The sequence below is a fragment of the Diabrotica undecimpunctata genome, chromosome 6 (assembly GCF_040954645.1).
Source record: "Diabrotica undecimpunctata isolate CICGRU chromosome 6, icDiaUnde3, whole genome shotgun sequence".
NCBI lineage: Eukaryota > Metazoa > Arthropoda > Insecta > Coleoptera > Chrysomelidae > Diabrotica > Diabrotica undecimpunctata.
The window spans coordinates 24357146-24379915 of record NC_092808.1 but is presented as its reverse complement, the minus strand read 5'-3'; the positions used below and the strand labels follow the sequence as shown (position 1 = coordinate 24379915).

The 22770-nt window shown below is 33.9% G+C and overlaps 1 protein-coding gene across 1 annotated transcript in view; it reads left to right on the top strand.

Annotated features, from left to right (window-relative positions):
- The first annotated feature begins 6267 nt into the window (after positions 1-6267).
- LOC140443298 (aminopeptidase N-like) overlaps positions 6268-22770 on the top strand; it is a 98838-nt gene continuing 82335 nt past the window's right edge. The window contains exon 1 of the mRNA XM_072534478.1: positions 6268-6742. The gene's annotated coding sequence lies outside the window, so the exon portion shown is untranslated. The remainder of the gene's footprint in view (positions 6743-22770) is intronic.

Genomic DNA, 22770 nt, shown 5'->3' with positions numbered 1-22770 from the left:
AACTTAACAAAAGTAGAAAAGAATTTAAACCAAGAACAATGATGTGTAGAGGCAAAGAAGGAGATATAGTAACTTAACAGAGTGAAATACTACAAAGATGGACAGAATTTTTCAAAGAAAAGTTTGAAAAAAAAAACGAAGATCCACTATATGATGGAATTATACTGGATCAAACGGATACCAGAGAAACAACCCCACCTTCAGTGGCTGAAATGCAAGAAGCAGTTACCAGACTGAAAAACAACAAGTCACCTGGATTAGACAATATCAGCGCAGAATTAATAAAGGAAGGTGGAGACTCCCTATTGAATGCGATACACGAACTAATAGTGAACATATGGAATAATAAACAACTGCCACAAGACTGGAATACCGGAGTAATTATTCCACTAAATAAAAAGGGAGATCAGCTTCAATGTAAAAACTACCGAGCAATAACGCTACTGACTGTGACATATAAAATACTGTCAAATATTGTGTATGACCGATTGAGACCATATGCGGAACAAATAGTTGGGGGATATCAATGTGGTTTCCGCAGGCAGAAGTCCACAATAGATCAGATCTTCGTCTTGAGGCAAATCTTGGAAAAGACTAGTGAATTTAATATAGACACACATCATCTTTTCATTGACTTTGAGAGTGCCTATGATAGCATCCATCGAGAATTTCTGATTCATGCACTGAAAGAGTTTAATATTCCAACTCAACTCATTGATATCATAAAAGAAACACTTAAAGTACAAAGCAAAATTCGAATTCAAAACGAACTAACAGATACAATTCATGTGAGAACGGGCCTACGACAGGGAGATGCCCTATCCTGTATTCTATTCAACATCACATTAGAGAAAATAATTAGGGAGTCAAAAGTCAACACCAGAGGAACAATAATAACAAAAAGTGTACAAATATTGGCATTTGCAGATGATGTTAATATCATAGCCAGAAGCGAAAGAGAGATGATAGAAGCATTTAATGCGATAGAAAGAGCGGCACAAAACAGTGGCCTAAACATTAATGAAATAAAAACCAAATACATGAAGGTCAGTAAATCGACAGGCCAAAGAAACCTACAGAATCTGACAATAGGAGACTATAACATCGAAAGCGTGAAAAATTTTACATACCTAGGTTCACTAGTTACCACAGATAACAATGTCAGTGAAGAAGTTAAGAGAAGAATACATATCGCTAATAAAACATATAATGGACTAATTAAACATCTAAGATCTAACAACATCACAAGAAACACCAAATGCAAAATATACAAGACCCTGATAAAACCGGTCCTTGTATATGGATCAGAGACATGGACACTATCGAAAAGCGATGAAAACCTATTAGGCACATTTGAACGAAAAATCCTTAGACACATATATAAGGGGGTAAAGGAAAATGACATATGGCGCAGAAGATATAACTTTGAACTGTACACAGCATACAACGAACCCGAGATCATAACATCCATAAAGATCGGACGTCTGCGCTGGATGGGCCATGTTGAACGAATGTTGGAGACTGAAACACCAAAACATATTATGAGACAAACACCAGTAGGAAGAAGGTCAAAGGGAAGACCCAAACTTAGATACATGGAACAAGTGGAACAAGATCTGAAAACACTTAAGATTACCAACTGGAAAAACAAAGCAAGGAACAGAACAGAATGGCGGAAAATCCTAGAACAAGCCAGGACCCAGAAAGGGTTGTCGAGCTACTGATGATGATGATGATTCCCGACCTAGTCAATTATTATTACCGAAGTTATCACACAACTTTTTCTGCAAAAATCCAAATGCCACCTTTCACATACACATTAAAACAGATGCACCCTGGTCTAAAGGTATTTTATAAATAAAATGGTTTGTTCTTTCCTCTTTGTTGATACGTTTGGTTTTAGATAAAATAGATTTCAATGTGATTATTGTTTTAAATATTTTAAATTTGTCTGATAGTTCTTTTTTGTATGGTATTGTTATTTTCCTCGAAAAATGTCTTTAAAAAATAAATTTTATAGAATTCAGTTTATTGTAGGCCTGTTCAATTTTATGCATTCTATAAAATTCCTTAATTATTAATGACAAAAACCAATAATTTTTTACTAAAATATATGTTATTCCTACTCGGTCTGAAAATGCATGATATCACAGTTATTATGACAGAAGATTACAACGGTCTCTATACTGGACCGTTCAAAGTAAAAAAAATATAAATATTGACACTTTCTTGTCTTAGTTTTGTACAAGAATTTATAACGAGTACAAGAATTTATTAAGGGGTTTCTTAGAACAAAGTCGGTAAATGTTGGCATCGTCAATATCTTGATGGACCGGCAGATCTCTATTTTCCTTGATTCAATTGTATCTGCGTGTAAGGGCGGTAATTTATTGCAAACCATGAGTGAATTTGATTAGGTCTGTAGATTTTCGTAATTCTATGCAGCTAGGCATCTATCTGTAATATATATATATATATATATATATATATATATATATATATATATATATATATATATATATATATATATATATATATATATATATATATATATATATATATATATATATATATAGAGAGAGAGAGAGAGAGAGAGAGAAAGAGAGAGAGAAAGAGAGAGAGAAGAGTCGAAATAATACTAGGTGAAATGAAACTGGACAGTATTATACGAAGATCCTCCCTAGATGGTAGGCCTTTTAATAGTACCGTTCGGATCGCCATTAGATGATCAAGAGAAAAGATATGATGGGGATCGAGGGCGGTCATACATTTCCAGATGAAGGTATAATGCCATACCTGAAATTACGTTGGCAGAGTATTTGTACGGGGTGGATCACTGGAAAAGAGAGATGTGTTTGTATTTGGAAGGCGGATCAGCAGATGTTTTGCGTGGACACGCCTCCCTACGAGGGAGTACGAGCGGTTACATTACTTGATCTAAATACAGCACACGCCGAGTCATCTCTTTAGCCCATCGGTGGATATGATATAACTAGATAGGGAATGTGGGTTTTTGCGTGCTAGATATTCGAGCAACAAATGATTTGGTGATATTGTAAAGAGTACCGCTTCGATGCATTCTTCTTCATGATGTGCCCATCCGTTACGAATGTTGGAGATTATCATGGCAATCTTTATACTATCTGCAGTAGCGCGGAAAAGCTGCACAGGTGTTGTATTGCACCAGATTCTAAGGTTCTTGAACCAAGATGTTCTTCTTCTTCTTCCTGGACCTCGTTTTCCAAATATGTTTTCTTGCAGGATAGCTTAAAGGAGAGCATATCTGGAGTCATTTCGCATAATATGTCCGAAGAACTGTAACTTTTGAGATTTGATGGTGGTCAGTACCTCTCGGTTCTTATTCATTCTTCTGAGGACCTCCTTATTTGTGACCCGGTCAGTCCACAGGATTTTAAGCATTCTCCAATATAGCCACATCTCAAATGCTTCCAGTTTTCTGCACATATCTTCGTTCAAAGTCCACGATTCAACATCATAAAAAAGAACAAAGAAGACGTAGCATCGCAGCATTCTTACTTTTATATCAAGAGAGGTTGTGACCCTTGAAGAAGGCCCCCATCCGAATGAAGGTGGATCTAGCATTTCCGATGCGTGCTCTAATCTTCTGGTTGTTGGTCCATTCTTCATTTATTATGGTGCCGAGGTAGTTGTAGTACGTCACTATTTCTACAGTTGATTCGTTGACGTAGAGTTGACTTTCTGTTATCCTTTTCTTGCTAATTATCATAAGCTTTGTCTTCTTAACGTTTATATTGAGTCCATATTGTTCACTGTAATACGTGATTTTGTTCATAAGAACTTGTAGGTCTTCTATGTTGTCCGCAAATACTATGGTGTCATCTGCATATCTGATGTTGTTACCATTTAGTAAAATACCTTTTTCAGTTTCGTGCAAACCTTCGATAAATATTCTTTCAGAGTACAGATTGAAGATTAGAGGAGACAAAATACAGCCTTGCCTCACTCCACGCATGATTTTCACATAGTCAGTGTGTTCATCTTAAACTCTGAGATTTGCTGTCTGATTCCAGTAAAGATTTCTAATTATTTTCAGATCTTGGTTGTTAATTCCTGTTTATTTTAGTATTTGCATCATCTTGGCGTGCTGTACTCGATCAAACGCTTTCTTGTAATCAACCAGACATGCGTATACGTCGCAGTTGACGTCTCTGCATCTCTGGAATAAAACTTATACGGAGAACAAAGCCTCTCTAGTATTTGTGAACCCGAACTGGTTGGGGGAAATTTGACTTTCACACAGCTTGTAGATTCTCTTATGAATTATCTTTAGGAACAATTTTAGGAGATGACTCATGAGGCTTGTAGTACGGTAATCTTCGCATTTTTTTGGCTCCTGGTTTTTTTTGGATGTGTAATAAACTCAGATTTCAGCCATTCTGTTGGTATTTCTCCAGAGTTGTATATGTTGTTGAATATCTGCGATTATTGCTATTGATTCGTTGTCCATTAGTTTGAGTATTTCTGCTTGCATATTATCAGGGCCTGTCGCTTTGCCATCCTTTAACAGTGTTATTGCGGAGTAAACTTCCTACTATAATATTCTTGGTCCATCATTTACCTCTTCTTCTAGCTCAAAGGTGTTATCTCTTTGATAGTTTTCCTAGATATTCTTTCCACGTTCTTATTTTACTCTGTTTGCCCAAGATGATGTTTCCGTCAGAATCAGTTATATTTCCTTTCTGCCTTCGTCTTAGTCTCACTGTGAGTTCTTTACCTTTCCTATGTACATTGTGACTATCGTACTTTGACTGCAGAGTCTCAATTTCTTCGCATCTTTCCCTTGCTTCTTTTTCTTTCGCTTCTCTGACTTTCGCTCTTATTAATATATTTATGATTTTATATTTGTCTGGATCATTTTTGGCTTTTCTTCTCTCGTCCATTAGTTTCAGGATCTTATCTGTCATCCATGATTTTTTCTTCGATGCATATGAGAGCATTAATTCCTGTCTTCTTAAATCTAATGGTAGTTCACCGAGTTCGGCCTGAAGACTTAAGATAGGGGTTGTTCTAAATGCACGGCTTATTATTTTAAGAGCGTTATTTTAAATGGTGTCTAAAACTTTTAGAGTTGTTGTTGAAGCAGACGAGTAAGCGTGGCATCCATAATCGATCTTGGAGCGGATCAGATTGTTATATAATATGAGTAGACTTCTACCGTCCGCTTCCCAGTTCGTACCAGAAAAAAATTTCAAGAGGTTTAGTCTTTTTTGACATATAGCTGATATATATTTGATGTTGTCCTTCCAGGTTAGAGCTGGATCAAATATTAAACCTAGATATTTAATTGTACTTTATATTCAAGTGTCTGACCTCCAAGTTTTAAAGTAGGTATTTCTTTTATCTATTTTGATCTCTTTGAGAATATGATGCAGCGAGTTACTTACAAAATTTATTTAACCACACAATTTACCTTTACAAATACAAATAATTCATCTTTTTATTTAACCAAAATGGTATTTTAAGTAAAAACCACTCAGTCATCCTCAAGTAAGTTTCCTTCTGGATAGTTATGGTATGCTTTAAGTTTTTATAAAAATCAATGCAAAATGTAGAAGCATCTGGCACTAATGTCAATAGATCATTATACTTGTAATGTTGTATAGGTATTGGACTTTCTGATACCAATTGCAAATCTTTTGGTAATGTAACGTGTCGCCTTTGAAACCTAATAAAGTCAATCTCCTGGTTTTGTAATGCACCAAATTTTTGACAGTTAAAAATAAAGAAGAAGGACAAATGGCAAAAATGAGAATGCTTAAATGGACTAGTGGAGTGATCACAAAGTGATAATACAAAAATCGCTTAGTTGCTAGTTCTTGGAAAGAGTAGGAGAGGAAAACCAAAGACAATTTTATGGAAAATGCTTAGGCCTGGTATTCTGTGAAGAGGATTAATACTGATGTAGCCCAAGGCAGAAACTCACAGAAAAATGTTATTCGGAAGCCGACCTGCCTAGGGATGACAGCAAATATTATGCCGGCTTTTTTTATTTTGTGTTCTCTTACACATAAGTTCCATCCTTATTTATTAGTGACAACTCCAGGGATATTATGTTTAAATATGACCATTGTTTTCTTTATTAGTTAAATGTGTCATGTCTTTGATAAAGTTTATTTTTGTTGGGCAGTGTATGTTCACATACTTCGTGCATTTCCTTACATTAGTCAAACATTGCCATGCATACTTCGAACCTTTAAATGACTCGACACGTAAAGTATGTAACATAATTCAGTGAGAACACAAATGTTAATGTTAGTCACGCCTGAGTGGACTTACAGATAATTAATTTAAAAATTAGTAATCAAAACTACAAATTAAAATACCAACCAAATATTTATCACAAAATAGTCGACCGGTGTGCGTACCTGATCTAATAGCAAGAGATTTCAAGGATATTTTTCAATGATGCTTCTTATATAACATTTATATTCCACGGTGGGTCTGTATCATCCTGTATTGAATAATTATTCCATTTCTGTTAGTAGATTTATTGCTGCTGTAGTAGGTAAACATTAGAAGGACTACTGATATGTTGATAGTGATCTTTTAAAAAAGTTGTCGGTACACTTGCTTGGGGAAAAACTTCGCACACCTCGTTGGATTTTATTTATTGCAGTAGATATTCATTAGTAAAGTGCTGTTTATGTGGTGATTTCTACGAACAATTTACTTGTGATGAAAGCATACGTGTAGGAAAAAGGTAAGTCATTATTTTTAGTCTTAGATAATAAAGCCTTGTTTATATTTTTTATTTATATTTTTGGTGTAAGCTGCACGTTAACCATTGAATGGTAACAATGTTATTATTATTTTATTTACGGAGATTATAGCTTGTTTGGTATGCCGTCAAACAAGTCTCCTAAATATAGGTATACTAAAATTAAGTTATTTATAAATAAATTCTCTTTATAACTTCTTATTGATAGCCAATATTATTCTTTCTTGTCAACTTTTTACTAGTTGCTACTAGTTGTAGTTGCTTAAACTCTTTGTAAACATTCTATCCTAAGTTATTTTGAGTTGTCTCTGGATTTTTTTGTTGATTTGTAGCCAAACTTTCTTTACATTGTCTGCCATTCTTACTAAGTCTTCTTCTTCTTATTCCTTTTTATAAGCAATTCAGTTTGTTAATACCTCTATGAAAGGTTGTCACTCCATCTTTTGCGGAGTCGTCCGATACTTCTTCTGTCGATTGGTGACTTACCTCTTGCTATTTTGACGACACAGGTCTCCTCCATTCTGCTTATGTGGTTATTCCATTCTTGTTTTCTATTTTGTGTCCATTCATGTGTACACTGTATGTTACATTTTCTTCTAATGTCTTTACTTCTCTTTCGATTTCTCAGCGTATTTCCTGTAATTCTTCTAAGTACTCTCATCTTTGCCGTTTCCATTAGCCTTTGCGTTGTGGCTGTATCGGGTCTTGTTTATGAGGCATACATCATTATTGGTCTTACACTGGCTTTATAAATTCATGACTTCATCTCAGTGTTAATGTATCTGTTTCGCCATATAGTGTTATTAAGGCATCCTGCCATTCTATTGCTTTTTGTACTTGATCTCTCACTTCTTTGTCCAGGTCTCCATAGCTAGACAGTGTAATTCCCAGGTATTTTATTTCCATTACTTGTTCAATGCTGATGATTGTTTTAGTTTTCTGAGATAGGATTGTCATATTAAATTCTTTTGCTCTTATGTTAAATCTGTGGATCAGTCTTTGCAGACTATCTTCATCTTGGGCTATCAATATTGCGTTGCCTGCGTAACAGAATATTTTTATTTCTTTGTTTCCCATTCTGTATTCTTTGTTCCTTTGTTAACGCTTTTGATGATTTCATCTATGATCAAATTGAAAAGCATGGGGCTCAATGAATCTCCTTGTCTTATTCCGCTGCCTATTTCTATAGGTTCTGTAAGTTGTCCATCTATTCTGACTTCCATTTTGTTGTTTTGTTAGATGTTTTCGATAGTTTTTATAATATTTAGGGGAACTTCTCTATCATACAGAAGATGGATTACATCTTTGAGTCTTACTCTGTCAAACGCTTTCTTTAGATCAATTAGACACAGCAATGCTGGTCTATTACACTCTAGTGATTTCTCAGTAATTTGCTTTAGAACGAATATTGAACCTGTACACGATATTAGACTATGAAAACCCTGTTGTTCATTTGCTAAACTTATTAGCACTTGTAAAATTTTAGTTGTAAGTTTTATCGCAGTATTTAACAAGTTTATACCTCTGTAGTTTTCTGGCTGGTTTTTATCTCCTTTGAATAGTAGAATTAGTTCGCTTGATCTCCATTCTTCCTGTATTTTATTGTGTTTTATAATTTTATTAATTAATGTTGTTAATTGTTTTATCATTGCTGCTCCACAATATTTCAGTAATTCGTTTGCTTTCCCGTCTTCACCTGCTGCTTTTCTTTTCTTCAAGTTTTCAAGTATTTTCCAAACTTCCTGTACATTTATATTAAGTTCTTCATTTTTGGTAATTTCTGGTGTTTCCGGTTATAGCGTCGTTTGTTCTTTATACATCTTTGAGTCTTACTCTGTCAAACGATTTCTTTAGATCAATCAGATGCTGTTTCTTTTGTTTGTTCTTTATACGCATAGAGCTTTTTTAGGTAGTCAATCCACGTATCCTTTTCTATGTGTTTTAGTTCTATTAGTTCCTTACTAAGTATAAGTCTAATTGCGCAAATGGTCCTTTCGGTTTACATCTTATGACTTTTGGCAAACATTCTATCCTACGTTATTTTGAGTCATATTTGGATCTTTTTTATTACTTGTAGCCTGGTCAAAGTTTCTATACATTGTCTGCCATTCTTACTAAATGTCTTAACTTCCATTCTAGTAGCTGCCTTTCTTAATTTATTTTTTGTCGGTCCAGTCTACAGCTTTCCTCTTATTGTCTCATTGCAGAAATGGTCTCTTCGGGTTACATCTTTTAGACTCTTGGTAAACATTCATCCTACGTTATTTTGAGTCGTCTCTGTATCTTTTTTTTTTAATTGTAGCCAGGCCAAACTTTTTTACATGGTCTTTTATTCTTACTAAGTGTCGTTACAACTACCTAAGTTGCTTCTTTTCTATGTACTTTATTTGAAGTAGCTTCAATCTGCAGCTTTCCACTGATTGTCTCATTACGGAAACGTCTTTTCGGATTATATCTTTTATGCTTTTAAGTATATCATCCTTACGATTGTTTGTATTTCCTTTCTTGTTGAATTCGTTAACCCGTAACTGGTGTTTTTACCCGTTTTAACCAATCTTTCATGTAACGTAAATGTTTCATCACATTTCAGTCTACATGGATTCATGGATTGCAAGATGCACCTAAACTGCGAGCCTGTAGATTACCGTTAATATTGGTGTATTTGTGGCCTGAATTTCTAAGAAACTTTCTGACATTTCTTTTCCATTGGTCCAGACAAGCCTTCCTTGTCATACTTTTTTTACTACTAAATCGATTATTTGGAATTATACATTAAAATAATATTGCTATTATTACTTACGTTATAGATGCTCGAGATAGGATTAATTCACTTCTTTTCTGATAACCCTTTGAATCTTACATTTTTAAAACAATCAATTTATTTCTTTAATTTAATGTGACACAACTCCAAAATTCGCATTAATACAGTTTGAAAATATCTAAAATTCTGGCTATAGTGGCCAACTCATAACCGCCGGTATTGCATAGAAACTTAATATCGACAGGGTTCGAGTTTCACTGTACAACTAAAAAGGGCCAGTACTGCAAAAACAATTTATCTCAATCGACAATATGTCATATCGACACTAGTGACGTCTAGAGGACATTTTTGCTAATATTATTGTGCCAGTTTTGCAGGTCATATTTTGCAGGGCTATTTCAAGCCCTCTGGTGATGTTAACTCAATTTTGTCAATTTTTGAGTTAAGCCACTATTGCATTCAATTGCAAAATGCATCAATAACTTATAAATAAACACAAAAAACCATTTGTTTATGTACTTGACTAAACATAAAAATTAAACTAACAAATGACCTTAAAAATTTAAATACTTTGTAACTAGCCTATTAATTTCATTGTAAATATAAAATGAAATTACATAAAAAACTGTTCTCAAAAAATAAACATATAGGCAATCTTTGCAAGCGTGTGTTTCACACACGTTTGATATACGTGGCATATAGGCGCTTTGCAACTAGCGCAAACTATTTTTGTTTTTCTATTCAATGATCGTGGACATTTTGAGCACCTTACCCTGCCCAACCGTAGTAAACTGAGCAGCAACGTATATTTTTAAAATATAAGCCATATTGTTGCTGTAGTGAAAGGAATAAACAAAAAATACTTTAAACCAAAGCCTTGTTTTGATTTATCCTCTGACCATTCATCGGTTATTATACTCGTAAGTAAAAACAGATCAACAACAGAAAAGAGCTGCATATTAAACAATAATAAAACAAATGCAGTTATTTTAGATATCAAGTAAACAATCAAATCAATTTACACATCCCACTAAAGACAGATAAACAGATCGAACATGCAATAGAACATTATAACGTAGTTGTACAGGAAGCAGCCTGGAACTCCACACCAATACCTACAAACCTCTTCTTCTTCTTGTTTTTCTTACGAAAACGGGTTATCAAAAGTCAAAATGAAGCATTCCATAAAGATAGACTCAAAATATCTATGAAGTTTTCTAGTGAAAACTTCTGAAGTTGGTCTTTTACCAAGCGCTCACGATCTCTACGAAGACTTGAATTTTATATTCAAACAGGACGATGCTGAATGCTATGTAGCTAAAACAACCATAAAAATGGTTTGAAGAAAATAACGTTGAAGTCCTCTCATGACTTTCGAACAGTCCAAACCTTAATGTTATGGAGACATTGTGGCATAAGATGAAACAGAAAATGCGAAATGATCCTCAGAGAACCGTCGCCGATTTGAAGAGTAAATTAGGTGAATTATTTGATAGTTTTGACCCTGACTTATGTAAATCCTTAGTACGAACAATGCCAAACAGGATTGCCGCGGTTGTAAAGGTGCGTGAGGATGTAACCCCATATTAAAATAGTCATTTCTTGAATTTTCCGAACATTTAGTAGTCATGCTGTTATGCAGTATTTTCGTTTATAGAGAAAGTTTATAGAGACCGAGCCATTTCAATATTTTGTTATTAATGATGGAGTTTACTATATGATTGATCTCGTTCTTTGATTCAATAAGAAAGGTCGTAAAGATAATCGTTTTAAATAAATTTTCGTTTGTCCTAGCATTTAGTTGTTAGGGCTATTATTATGAACGCATTAACGAAAGAAATGTCCAAAATGATATAAAAAATATTAAGAGGCTATCATCGACTCCTTCGATGTGTAGAATAAACTGTATAGTTTTCTTCTAGTGCATCGACGCCTTCGTTGGTTTGATTATAAAATTCGATAATTTTAGGTTTTTTATTTCATTATTTATGGTATTACTGTGGTGTATTGAAGATATCAAATGTACCGCTTTTCGTGTTTTCGGTACATAGAAAAACTAATGTAACTCTATAATAAAGTCCAAATAGGCAAGAGTTCCTAAGCTTGGTTTTGTATGGCAATTGAAAATAAAAAGTATCCTTAATATCTAAAAATGAAACAAGTGCATTCTTCTCGTCCTTACATATGGATAACAAACTTAGACATCTACAAGAGCTTAGATAGAAAAGCGATAGAATAGCGAAGCCACAAAGAGCAATGGAAAAACAAATTATCCACATACGACTGTCAGATAGAAGGAAAAATACCTGGTTAAGAAACGTCATAAAACTTGAAAAATACTACCTCGAAATATAAATGAAAACGAGGGAGACTTCAGATGAGGTTGCTGGATGACCTAAAACACCATGCTGGTTCAAGGTGGAAGCATATGGCTTAAAATAGAGAAAGATGGAAGAACGGAGGGAGGACTATGTTCAATATTGGATCTCTTTAGGCCAATAGATAGATAGATTAAAATTTCTGGATATATTATGTCGTGTTTGGCTGATTTGAATATTTTGACTTTTTTTAGAGCCTTAACAATTTCGTTTTTTAATATAGGTGGCCTAGGTTCACGTTCTTTTGCTGTTATCTAGGTCATGATATTCTCACTAAAGAGTTTCCAGTTCTCGGTGCATAAATTTAGGTATTTTGTTAGTATTAAGCTTCTGTTTGAAACATTCTTTTTGTTGCTGAAGGTGTTGCTACGAGAAAAATTACCGGGGGTGTAGTCATCTTCGTACTTCCTGTAGTCGTTCTAGTTTTGATTGCTGCTGCTAGCTGTAACCCTGGGATGCGGCTATATAACTACTAAATAGAGAAAACGGTATCAGTTACTGGTCTTGTTGATCAAAATACATATAGCGTACCGTCTGCTGCTTTAGTAGAAAAAAAAATCTTTAATCTGGGAGTAAGTAAAAACTAACGTCACGGATGCCTGAATTTAAATTATTTCATCATTTTCTTCTGATTATATATATTAGTAAATATACAGTGTGCAAAAGCCAAATGGAATAAATTCATTATTTAGGTTACTGTACATATTTATAAAAAATCCCGAAACACGTCAAATTTAAATTATAACTTGACATTCTTTAACGTGAAAATGCAACCCCTACCTTTAACCCCCTTAGAATGACAGTTAAAACCCCTAATTTTTAAAATAGGAAGTATAGGCTTGTGATATATCGTTTGAAAGGTCTTTTCATTCTCCATTTAAAAATGTTGTCTCTTTCAAGTTTATTAAGATTAATTAAGATAAACTTATTTCCCCTTTAGGTCTTGATAATGAGAAAGTGAACAAAAACCATAAAAATGTGGTTTTTAGATGGTAACCATTAAAAAACTTTAAAGAATTTCCGTGGCAACGTTATTTTAACACGCATTAGTAAATTGTTTTATTTAAGTTGTCAACATTTTAATTTAAGTAAAAAGTTCGTTCAATTCAATTCTGAAAAATGGTTAGATTAACGAAAATGCATAAAATAACAGTTTTACAAATGATTGGTTACGGAGATAACACCCGAACACAACAGGAAGTAACTCACCTATTTCATGAGAAATTTCCTAATTTACCGCCTATATCCCAAGGAAAAATAAGTAAAATAGAGAAGCAGTTTCGCGAGTTTGGTCATGTAAGGCAGATAAAAAAAGCAGCTGCCAATGCACTGAGTGATGAACTCAAATTAGATGTGTTGCTTGAGTTTCAGGAAAATCCACATACATCGAGTAGACAGGCATCCACTATATTCAATTCTAGCCATACATCGATAGTAAACATATTAAAAGAAAATAAATTGCATCCCTATAAGATGATACCTACTCAGGAGCTTATGGAAGACGATTTTGATAGGAGAACTTTTTTTTGTGAGCAAATGATGGACATGTTGGATAACAATATTATCCAATTAGAAGACGTTATGTTTTCTCATGAGTGTACTTTTTCACTTAACGGTCATGCTAATCGGCAAAATTGCCACTACTGGGCCACGGAAAATCCTCACTGGATAAGAGAAGAACACACTCAATACCCTTAAAAGGTTAATGTTTGGGCAGGGATTGTAGGAAACAATATCATTGGTCCCTTTTTCATTGAGGGCAACTTGAATGGCAACAATTATTTGGCACTACTTCAAAATGATGTCATTCCAACGTTGGCAAATTTATATCCTGATCTAGGAAACCCTCAAGTTTCAGCGAATACGATATGGTTTCAGCAGGATGGAGCACCACCACATTAACAACTTAATGTCCGGCAGTACCTCGATACAATATTTCCCAATCGGTGGATAGGGAGGCGAGGATCGATTGAATGGCCAGCGCGATCACCTGATCTTACATTATTAGATTTCTTTTTATAGGGATATGTGAAGAGCCATGTATACAAAACTAAACCTTCTGATTTAAATGACTTAAAAGAACGAATAACGCTTGCGATTAGGTCGATCACGCCTGTTATGTTAAATAATGTTAGAAGACAGTTTTATTTGAGATTAGGATGTTGCCAAGACGTTCGTGGTGAACATTTTGAACATCTACTTCATTAACATTCATAGTTCTTTTTCGTATTCTATATTTTATTACGTTTTGCATTACATTTTAGTTTTTGATTGCATTGTAGCGAATTTCGGTAACCACATGATTTTAATTTATTTTATTTTAATTAATATTAATAAACTTGAAAGCGACAACATTTTTGAATGGAGAATGAAAAGACCTTTCAAACGATATATCACAAGCCTATACTTCCTATTTTAAAAATTGGGGGTTGTACCTGTCATTCTAAGGGGGTTGAAGGTAGGGGTTGCATTTTCACGTTAAAGAATGTCAAGTTATAATTTAAATTTGACGTCTTTCGGGATTTTTTATAAATATGTACAGTAACCTAAATAATAAATTTATTCCATTTGGCTTTTACACACAGTATATATAAATATATTTACTAATAATTTGTGAGATATGCGAAGAGTTTCTTTAAAGACTCACTACGGTTTCTTGGGATCCTGAGATGCTTTAATTCTTCCATCAGTTTCAATTAATTGTATCAAGTGCACTTTTAAAATCTATGAATATTACATGTATATGTAATATAATTTTATTTCACGTGATGTGTTCAGTTGTTTTTTGAATTATTTGTTCTACTATAATATATGCATGGTATTAATTGTCGATCTATCCGGTGTGAACCCGTTCTGGTGTTAGCCTAATATTCGTTCAACATATGATTTTAGTCTCATGTTTAATATACTCACTAGAACTTTGTACTTGGTATTTAAAAAGATTATTGTTCTGTAATTTTTGCATTCCTCTCGATCTCCGTTTTTTTTTAATCTCCGGCAACTATAAAAGCGTATTTATAACATATATGTTGCATTAGGGTGTTGATTTCTTTTTGTAATTGTTTTTCTGCATATGTTATTAATTCTGCTGCTATTTCTTCCGTTGTTTTCCGAGTCGAAAGTTTTAGTTATTTAGGTATCCGTTTATTGCAGATGGTGTAATTTTGAAGTAATGTTGTTAATGGAAAATGGCAATACAGTCGGGACCCTCATTGTTTGCGTCTGATCGAGCTCTATTTTGTTTATATTTTTATACTTATTTGGTTCATCCTATGTCTCTGGTATATACGAATATACCTTTTCTGTTTATAATTTTGTAATGACATAGCCTATTTCATTGTTTATTCTGCCGTAAACTTTTTTAGTGTAATAGAAAACGTATTTAGAGTACCAGTGGAGACGTGATCAAGAAAATAATATTATGCCACTAACTACATAAATTAAATGATACAAAAGGTATGGATATTAATCAATAAGTGGAACTCATATAAATTTCTTTATTATATTGGAAAGAAAAAATTGTCAATGTACAAACGATAAAAATAGATTTTATTAAGAAATTTATTTTCAATTTTCCTATGAAGTCATAAATATATAATAAATATAGTCACATATTTAGAAACATTTAATACAAATGGAAATTTTATGGGGTAAAGAGTTTGATGCGAATAATAAATTCATGGAAATTCCAGTTGCATGCCACAGTTTTTACTTCAAAATGCAATAATTCTATTTTAATTGCCATTTAATTCAACATAATTTAATGTAATAATTAAAGTAATGACTTTAATGTTAATAAATAACACAAGAAACATATTTCAAAATTTTGATACTAATTAGACTTAACTAACTTCGAAATGTGGGTCTACGGAAGAATTATACGCGTGTCCTAGATAGAACACAGAACGAATCTTTTAACCCTGAATCTGAAAAAATGTTTCAAAATATATAAAAAAATGTGAAATTTGATTTGTGGTGTCAGTTTGGCACCACAAACGATAAAACTAAAAGAAAGTGACTTTTGAATTTGTAGTTAAAAAGTTACATTGCCAGTTTGAGGTACAGTCTTTCATAGCTAAGGTGTTAGGTGAGGTAGAAATCAGATTATCAAATATTTTATGTTTACTTAGAATAAAAAATTAGCAATTAAACATGTCAAATGAGAGTATGTAAGAAGAATATATGAAATGCTGCCATGCTATAACAGTAAATCCAGATGTACAATATCTACACCTACCCTTGGTGATATGTTTGGACCGATGAGCAACTGAATCCTGTATAGTGGCTTTATCTGGTCTCAGTGCAAGAGGAGATTGAATTTTATTTTTAGGCTGCAGGAAGGCCTACCTTTTTACTTTCTTTTCCTGTGCGTGTGAGAGAACTTGCTAGCTGTAGTCTAAATGATTTTAAAGGTATAGGTTTTTCTTTCATAACAGTGCAGTCATTTTTATAGAGAATCCATGCATTTATGACACATATGTCCTATATCCAACTAACAAGGGGTAAATACCATCTCTTGGCTCTACTTGGACTTCTATACAATCCAAGTTAAGATTTTTCCATATCAACCCCTCCCATATGCTTGTTATATTGGGTAATTAGAGAGGGACAGGGTACATTTGCCTTTCTTTTTTTAGTTTTAGAGAATCTTTGTACATAAGTTAGGGGTTCAATTCCACAAAAAGTACTTGCTAAAAGTACACATTTATTGTCAGTCCATTTAGTAGCAATAATTCCCTTTTCGGTATCAGACTTATACATATATGATCCTCTGCCACGTTTCGACATTACCTTGTCGCTTTCCATTATACATCCCTCGATTCTGTTTTGCCTAATTGTTCCCAAACTTAGTATCCCATATTTTTTCTTTAGATAAATAAAAAGCTCCAGATCGAAAAACGAGTTGTCGCAAAAAATTACTGAATTTGAGGAATCAGAAATGATCTTGCTCAAACTTATAACAACGCTAGCACCTACACCAAAAGAAGTTTCTTTTTCAGTAAGCACGTTTAGAGTATTGTACAACTCATAATGGCTGCAGAATGTCATGGCTGCGTAATTTGAGAGAGTGGTTTGGCTGTAATACTAATGAACTCTTTAGGTCAGCTGTAAACAACGTCAGGATAGCCTTGATGATTTCCAATCTCCGATAGGAGTGATACAAGAAGAATAAGAATACAACTCATAAAATGTGAAAGCTCCTTGGTATGCTATAAAATCGGCAATGTAGCCAGACACGCGAGCTTGAACAAACATTTTGTATCCCCATTTATGAGGCTTATTTTGAATATATTGCCTGATATTCCCTAAACGAGTACCTTTATATGCAATCATAATTTCGTCTATGGGATACTGATTTTCATTTGATGTGTCTGGCCATTAAATCTGACTGCATCCAAAACTGGTCTGATTTAAAAATACCGATCTTTGGTTTCGTCTGTAACTTGGCTGTTATTATTGCAGTGCATGAATCTTCTGAGAAGTTGAAATTGTTTTAGTGGCATAATATCCGCAATTTCGGATATTCTAGAGAATGTTGCCCAATAGTCTTCTACTGCTGGTAAATTTATTAGTCACATCAATAATAAAATGGATAAGAAATCTGTTATTTAACGGAGCGAAGTGTTGATGGATTTTCCTCTTACCTGTGCACTGTACAAATTAGACTGGAACACGATATTTTCAATAACGTCAAGTGAAAATAACTTGGTAAAGTACTTCAAAGGCGTAGCTACCTCTCCACTAAATCTAAACGATCTGGATCAGAAATGGAAGTAGTTTTAATATCATCTTCTGTCCAATTGAAATGGGTAGGATCTCTATTTGCTTTTTTTCTTCATACAACTTCCTCTTCTTCGTTTGCTCTACTAGGATATATGCTCTACTATATTATTTGGACCTATTTCATCATCAGAGTTTTTAAAAATATTTTCGTGTTGCAATTAATTTTCTTCCGAATCAGATAAATCGGAAATATCTGAAATATTTGGATCTACCGGAGTCATTGCAAGCGTTTTTTTCTTCCCATAAAAACATGCAGCCCTGATTGGCTTAAAATCCATAATAAAAAATAGTTTTCTTTGTAAAATCTGCAACAAAAAAAAACTTACCATAAACTGGCAATTTTACCGTTATATCGGTCTTTTTTCACTGTAAATATTTAAAAAACAAAAGTAATAAACCTTTATGTTCAATGCAAAGCCAAAATATTCTACAAAAAAGGCTTTTATTTACTTTATGATGCAATATTTATTCACTTTCAAGCAGCATGTACGCACACAACAATAAAATTTCTCAAACTTTGTAATAGATTGGGCCGTTAAAAAAGTATACCAAGCATACCTAAATTACTTAGTCTACACAGTCAGAAGAACGGGGACTATGACACTATTAATACTAGTAGGAAAGACAGAAGGCTGAAGACCAAGAGAAAGATCTCCAACACAATGGGCAGTTCAAATAAAGACTCTGGTGAAAAACTTCCTACGTGAAGCAGTCCATCTGACACAGGCTGGAAGCCAATGGAGACAGCAAGCTAATAATATTAGAGTGTCATAATGCCCTGATGTAAAGTGCGTCGTTCTTCCATGGGTTTTATCGATGTTATATGGGCTGTGAATACTATGACATATAACATAGAGGTAAAAAAACAAGAGCAGCATCAAGAACACAGGGTATTTTAACAGAAGGACTTTCTTAAAGTGTGCTATATACTGAAAAACAAAACCCAGGTGTATTCGACTATGGAAATTCGAGATATTTTCAGATTGTTCAAGCCGAAGGAAATTTTCCGCAAATTATGGAAATCGTCACCTGCCTAGTGAAAAATGTTAGACAATCGTTAAAACGAAAAAAAGCAATTTTGAATCCATGGTTATTATGAAAATACTTACTTACTCATCCATGGCTTTGCACAGCATTTTCTGTTTGGTTATGCATAGACAGGTGAATTTAAAGAAAAAAAATATTTTGTTATTATTCGTTAAGTTTTTATTATCCAATACATATATGTATTTTCTAATTGTAAATTAAGTTCATTTTATTAACTAAATATAGGAAATTAAGTCTACATATTTAAGGTTTATAATGTATTTTTTTAGTACAGAAAGAGGTCCGTGACCTTTGATGGCACGTAAATTTGATCTTGCATGTGCAATAAGCCTTTGGACTGTTTCGAAGTCGATCTTACGAAATTTTTGCAAAATTTTTCGCCTTAGTTTATCTTCATTTTGGGCTTTTATTATACAACTTTCAACTCAAAACAGCTCAAAACTCTTCTATAGGTCTCGCCTGAGGCACATCTAGAGAGTTGTCGCGCTTGAGAACAAAATTTATATTTTGAGCAATTATTAACCAATCTGTCGTTCTCCTGGCGTAGGCCTACTCGGATTTGGCGGTGGTGGTACATCAGTTGCGTATTTTTGCAACATAGAACGGATTACCTATATCCTAAATTCAGTAATTTTAAGGGACTTCTGCATTCTCAAATCATTATTGTTGTATAGAAAATGAGTATTAACGATGCTAGTCCCCCATATAATTTCGAATAATAATTTTCTGTATCACTTGGTACAGCGTCTCAATGCTGTACAATACGACGCCATTAGATCACTTAAATCGATGGAAAACTTTCCAGTGTTATAGTCAACTATACACTTGGGTTTCGTGATGTTACTTTAAGAACGTGTAGTCTTTTCTACAGTCTGTAATGTAGAATCTTTTGTAGTAAGGACAGAAACAATTCTCTTAGCCCTCCATTTCAAAATACTACTACCACCTTTACTATCGCTGGCAGCAAATTCTCCCTTTTTTAGTTTGGTAGTAACAACAGGTTGTGGCAAATATTTTCGATCCAGTCTAAGTGTACCAACTAATTGAGTATTTCGGTTCAGCAGACGATATGCCAATGAAAGGTTAGTGAAGTAATTGTCCGTGTATAAAACTTACGTTCATCCAGAAGATCGTCAATGAGCTCCATTATTACACTCTCAACAACGACAACCTCTTCATTTTTTGATCTTCCACACTATATCGATATATTCCAGGTGTATCTTTTGTCACAACACAAACTAAAAATTTTTATGCCATATTTGTGGAAGAGCTATCGTCCTTTCCATGAAAGAAGATTGCATCGATACAAATTTTTCTTCCAGGCGTATAAATTTTTTGGAAATTGCTGATAAAAATATTGTTAACGTTTCGCATTTTGTATAAGCGGTCATTTTCTGGAGCTTTCGGGTTGTCCGATAAATGAGGCATTTTCAAAATGATTCCGAATCTTTTTCTGGACATAACAGACCTGGCTAGTGGGAAATTATATAAATTATCTGTTCGGCAATAGTCGCGAAGAACTGGTACTCTCACAAATCCCATCCATCCAACAAAAGCAAGGAATTGATATATTTCCGCTTTATCAACTGGTCGCCATTGATGAAGTCTGGATCGCTGAGAGATATCTTGACCAGTCGTAACTATTTGAGTGGCGTAAAAATTGGTTGCATCAACTATTACGGACTAGCTCTTAACATAAAGAAAACCAAATTTATGACAATTAGTAAAAAACCAATACTAAACGCTCAACTTACAATCAACCAACAGAATATCGAAAGAGTCGAGCAATATACATATCTAGGTACCAATTTAAATAGCCAATGGGACCACTCAACAGAAATTAAACAGCGAATAATAAAAGCAAAAGCAGCATTCGTTAGAATGAGAACTATTTTCAACAGTCGAGACATATCATTAAAAACAAAATGCCGTCTATTGAACTGCTACATATTCACAGTTCTGCTCTACGGAATGGAAGCATGGACACTGACTGTTGCATCTATGAATCGGCTCGAAGCTTTCGAAATGTGGTGTTATAGGCGCATCTTACGTATATCCTGGGTTGACAGAATTACTAATGTGGAGGTCCTGCGTAGAATGGGGAAAGAATGTGAAATTCTCATGACCGTCAAAACTAAAAAGTTGGAATATCTAGGTCATGTAATGAGAAATCAAGAACGTTACGGCCTTCTCCCGCTGATTCTCCAAGGGAAAGTAAATGGTAAGAGAGGACCGGGAAGAAGACGCATTTCCTGGCTTCAAAATTTGCGAAAGTGGTATAACACAACTACCACTGAACTGTTCCGCGCTGCAATAAGCAAAGTGAAGATAGCCGTGATGATCGCCAACGTCCGGAACGGATAGGCACTTTAAGAAGAAGAAGATGTCGTCAGTTAAGAATATTTCGCTTGGTTCAGCATTTGCAAACATTCTTTTATAGCATATATTTCTTTCAGACCACATTTGTATTCTGCAATAAATTCAAACTGATTTGGATTATCTTCTTGACACATCTCCCAGACTACATTCTTTGGCTGATTTTCAACTAACTCTCTTTCGTTTAAAGCTGTTGATGTACATGGTTGATTGTTGTCATCCCTGAAGGTTGGACTAGAAGCTGGTGGAGGTACTCGTAGAGTCAATTCATGATCAGAATCTTCGTCGGAATACCCAATCGAATCTGAATCTTATTCGTCTGTTTCGCTTGGCATAAAATCAGGATCGTCATACGAATCGTCACTTGAAAAGTTCATTGTTATATTTGTTCATTACTATAGGTATAACTGTTTTTCTAACTAGGTAACTAAAAATTCTCAGTCTATTAACACTATTTTTGGTAAATCACTTTGAATCTGAAAGAAGAAGAAACATTTTATTAACCCATTTTGAAAATGACTCTCTTAACAATTGAGAATATTTTCAAAGTGGAATAATAAAATATTTTTTCTATAGTATTTTAACTATGAGTGATACAGTGATTAAAAAAGAGTTTAATCCAATATTGACTAATAAAAAAACTGACTGGGAGAGCTTCAAAATAAACCTAGAACACAAAATTAATCTTGCTGTGCCATTGAGAAACACGAGGCAACTTGATGACGAATTAGAAGTCTTTATAAAAAATATCCAACAGGCAGCTTGGGAAAATACTCCCACAATAACTTCTAGAACAAAAGGGAACAACTATCCAAAAGAAATCCGAGAACTCATAGTAGAAAAAAGGAAGTTAAGGAAAAAATGGCAGCAATATAGAGCTCCACGAGACAAAACTAGTCTAAATAATGCTACACAAAAACTAAAAAGGGAGATACATAATATAAAAAATTCAACAATTAATTCTTTTTTAAGTAATTTAACAGCTGACCAAAACACAGATTATTCTTTATGGAAGGCAACAAAAAGAATGAAGAGACCAATTATTCATTCTCCTCCTATCAAGTTGGAAAACGGCAACTGGGCTAGAAGTAACGAACAGAAGGCAGAACGATTTGCAGATCATTTAGAAAGTACGTTCAAACCCAACCACAATGATGGCGAAATACTGAGATGGGAAGAACCATTCCAAACTGAAGAAAGAATAACGTTAACATCACTTAGAGAAGTATCAACAGAGATAAAAGAGAATATAAATCCTAAGAAAGCTCCAGGATATGATCTCATAACAGGCGAATTATTAAAAAATTTACCAAGAAAAGCCATAGTTAAGCTGACACACCTAATAAATGCTGCTTTTAGATTGAGAGATATGTTCCCAGACTCTGGAAAGTAGCCGAAGTAATAATGATCGCCAAACCAGGTAAATCTCCTAATGAAGTGACATCCTATCGACCAATATCACTCCTTCCGGTGATGTCAAAACTATTTGAAAAACTTCTATTGAAAAGATTAAAACCAATAATAGAAAGAAAAAATCTTATTCCAAATCATCAATTTGGTTTCAGAAATCAACATTCCACTATAGATCAAGTCCACAGAATAACGAATATAATAGAAAAAACATTAGAAGAAAATAAAGTCTGCTCTACAATCTTCTTGGATGT